The following is a 4651-nucleotide window of genomic DNA, read 5'->3' on the forward strand; positions in this document are numbered from 1 at the left end:
TCCGGCTGAAAAACTCAGATTGCTGAGTATTCACTAATTTCATGTTCATCATTTCTGAAATATAATGTTGTTCCTATATATGGTGTTGTTCATCATATGCCTCTCTCAAGCTCAGACTGTCAACTTTCACTTCAGATCCTAAGAATGCCTTATTCTGGCAATTTCATACTCTTTAGTCGACATGAAACTATTACTTATGTTGATTTAATATCAGAACTACAACAGCTTGGTCCGAAGTTTGTGAAAATGTGGTTTGTGGTCCGCCTCATTTCTTTTAGCCCTTTAGACGTCATCCAGTTTGTGGCGTTTGTGAACAGCAGGCGAGCGATGAGTCTAGACTTCTCTGCTGCGATCAATTCCCCACATCAGGAGGGTTAATTGAGGGCTTCCATCACGAGGTATATTGGGATACCCTTAATTCTCAAATGTTGAGTATGTACAAACTAATCACAGAGCAAGTATATCACATTTGCTATGTGATTGGTCATTTTTTTTTAATTGTACAATATCAATCACACGACAAGTATATTGCACTCACCATATGATTGACTTAGGTTCAGTCGAGCCGGCTCGGGCTAGAATTTTCGGTAGTTCCCTAGTATTCTAGTCCATTTTATTCTTTATGGCTGGAGCACACGAACAATTTTCATGCCTTGGATTCAAGTTCAAAAGGGAATGAGCTTGATTGGTATTATACAGTTTGGGGAAAGTGACTGTTTATATTTCTCTTGTCATGCGGATGATGCACACACATAATGCGCCTCTACCATTGTGAGAGAAATGAGTCAAACATGAATTAAGCTTCAACAATTTGATTCGACACATTTAATTGTTTTTAGTGATAAGTCGAGCTTGAAGGAGTTTTAAGCATTTCGTAAAGGGAAAATATTTTCAAGCTTGATTGGTATGTGCACCAAGAAAATTCAAATGAGCATTTTGGTACAACCTTGAGTCAAAATTTAATTTCATCAAGTATGGGTTAATTACAACATACCCCCTCTCAAAATGAAAAGTTGCACTTTTCTCAAAAAACAGTTCTGAAATTATATTTACACCCTTACAAAAAATTCTGACCCACTTCTATTAGGAATTGGATGAAAAATATTGAAATTTGCAAAAAAATGTCTAAGTATATTCTTGTACTTAAAAGCAATAAATATAATATATACATATATAGAGTGAGGTTAACATTATTACATTTTTTTTTAAGTATAAAATTATTACATGGCAATGTTGAAAGACGGACAAAATTAAAAATTTATATAATTTTTTTAGCTAATGTAAGCATTTTTCATCCAAATCCTAACGAAAGGAGGACAAGTGTAAACAGTGAATTTTCAAAAGGGCTGTAAGTGTAATTTTAATTTTTTTTTGGGGGGGGAGTGTAGTTTCATATTTTCAAAGGGAGTCTAAGTGTAATTAACTGTAATTTTTATTTGAAACATTAATCTTGTCGTTTTTTTTAAATTTAAATTTTTTGAAGTTGTACTTTTACAATATATGTCACCATAATTAAATTCTTAGGACAACGAATTAGATTGAAAATATAAACGAGAAATTAGTTAGTGCAACATATAAAAAATGTTCGTTTCTATATATTATTCCGAGTTGAAGTATTTTATATTTAAAACTTGTATCAACTTGCTCTATATTTTATTTATTAATTCATATATATAATCCATATATAAGTGTCATTTTAAAACATAGCATTTGTGAATGATTAAGATTTTGTCTATGAATTCGAAATTTTGAGTATTTAAAAACTAAGTGTGATGCAAGCACAATATACATGCATGCATCTCTAATTTGAATTTTTTTAAAAGGTTGATAAATTCGTATTGTGTTTTTGCGCCCCCAAGAGGTTTCTTTATCTCATAGGGTTATATTGCATTTAACCATAACAAAAAGGATGTTCCTACATTGATCAAAAATTTCGATTTTCGAAAAGTATCATGATCATCCAATAAGAAGGGTTTCTATTTTTTCAAATGAACAATTTGAAGACCTATTGATTCAAACAACTGATTGCAGAGTTGATCACTCGAACCTTTCAATTCAGAGATGTAGATCTCGGACCTATGAATGAGGATATTCTCGAAACTCATACAGAAAAAAGGAAGTGAGTTAGAGAAAAAGAAAAGCAACTTGGACAAAAAGAAAAGAAGTGGCTTAGACAAATTCTTTTTGTCGCAAACCTCATATCAATCAATTGAATATCGATTAATATGTAATCGATCGAACACTATTTGAAAACGACTATTTTGCTCAAAAACGAAATATTCCAAATGTTCCTAAAAATTCTTGCTCCCATAAGTATACAATTATTTATAGTGTGTGATAGTACTTGCATGCTTTTATTTATAGAAAAGGTGAAAATCGTCAACAAGAAAATTGTTTTACCACGAAAACCTCAACTGAATGGGTAAAATGCATCAAGCTGGTTCATGAGTCTAGCTTAAGTCGAGCTTTTAAACTTAAGTTATTTGATCAAATTTGAACCGAGTTTTCAAAGTTAAATTATATGAGTTGTTTGAAAAAAAAATATTTTTAAATATTATGTAGGGTAAATTATAATTACTTTTCCTGAACTTTGGCATAATTATTGATTCCTCCTTGTTGTTTGAAAAATTACAAATCTCTCTCTGATTTTAACGTTCATCTAACAACGAGCCAATTCCATTAGTTTTCGTTAAGTTTTCATCCAATTTTTATATTGAACTGACAATTAGGATTTTCTAATATTTAAGTCAGTAAAAATTATAGGTTTGAAATGAAATTAAGCTCGGGAAAAAAACTATGGTAGTCAAATGTCATACTTGAGAGCATATATTTATAGGTCTGGTCGAGTTGTACAATTTCATATGAACGATTAACCCATGTTAATCGTAAGATCGTAATAGGTTTGTACATACTCCAATTTAGATTGGGCTGTATGCTTTACGTGCAAATCCAAGGTAAGTTATGGAAATGAAAAACTAGGGTATTTTCGTTATTTCAAGTGTCTAAGTGTGGTCCCTACATTAAGTCTATTCTGAATTCTTACTTGGTAATAAACTAGAATATGTAATTAAAAAAAATCAAGGGTTATCCACTTACCTATATAAACTCCAAAATAAAATATTAGGAGATTATATAAACTCTTATGGGAAAAAAAATAGGCGTTCTTAACTTAGTTTTAAGAAATTCAAACAAACTTTTTCATATTAATTATAAATTCGTTATTATTAATAATTTATAAGCTTCATCAATTTCTTTTATGCAAACACTTGAAAAATTTATCTTTAACATGAAATTTGATATCGTATAATCTAATAAAAATATCTTGTACTGTGTATGAACTTATAAGATCTTTTAAATAGATTTAGACAAACACCCTAATAATCAACCAAGAATTATAATATTTAAACTACAAGGCCTTTATATATATATATATACACACACTATCATATGATCCGTGCTACGCAAAGATTTAATTTAATCATGATTAATATTATATTCTAATAAAATTTTATATTCTAATGAAATTTCAAATATGTGAAATTCAATCAATTTTTGAAAATAAATTACTTGTTTTTAAAAAAATAATTATAGTGCATCAACATCAATAAAATTTATAGAAATTTATAATTATAAGAACATATATATTAAAAAGATATGGATAAAAATAAAAATATGTTTTATTTAAATAAATTAAATAAAAACCATCTTCATTATTTAAATAAAAGTAAGCATAATAGTATATATAAATTAAATTAAAAAAATTAATTTACGCATAATTTCATGAACTCATCAAATAAATCAATTGATACTGGAAAAAAAATTAAAAAGCAACTAACCAGGCCTTTTCTTATTTTATGAGTTCTACTTTTCACAGATAAGAAGTTTGCATTCATTCTTTTATTTTTTCTTTTTTTCAGGGAAATATTTATTTTTATTATTATTATGAATCAAATTGTATGTAATATCACATAATTCATAAAATCAAGAAAACACGAAACTGATAATAATCGTGAAAAAAGAAGGGTTCTATTGTTTATGGATGTCCATCCTCAATTAAGAATCTTATAACTATTTGGTCAATTAAATCATAGTCCAAATTGTAAAAATTGTGAATTTAGACTTATGAACATTTTGATTCAGGATTACATAGTTTATAAAATTTCATTATTTGGAAATAACCACTCACGTAGTTCATGAATTCATTAAATAAAATAATAGATTAAAAAAATTAAAAACCAACAAAAAAAAGTTTGGAATTTTATTTATTTATTATTTTTTTAGAAGAAACGATGATAGATTTATTAATTTCGACCGAAACCAATAACACCAATTCACATGATAACCATTAAAATCCTGAGTTGAAGCAATTAAGTCTATGCCGAACACACAACAGACACCACCATAACCCCTGGAATCCTACTTGATAATCGTTCTGTAGCTGGTAAAACTTCGTGACAGACTCTGTTATGATATAAAATTACGATTGTCGATTTTCCTATTCGAGCTAGGAAAGAGCTCCAGAAGCTGAAGGGGAGAAGAAAAAAATTTTCTTTGGAATTCTTCACTCTGTCTTCATTCAATTGTCATTCCTCAAAATATAGAGTGCCTATCTCGTAAGCTCAGTACAATGGTTCCCTATGAAAAGAATCAT

Source organism: Sesamum indicum, linkage group LG3 (assembly GCF_000512975.1).
Source record: "Sesamum indicum cultivar Zhongzhi No. 13 linkage group LG3, S_indicum_v1.0, whole genome shotgun sequence".
NCBI classification, from domain to species: Eukaryota; Viridiplantae; Streptophyta; class Magnoliopsida; order Lamiales; family Pedaliaceae; genus Sesamum; species Sesamum indicum.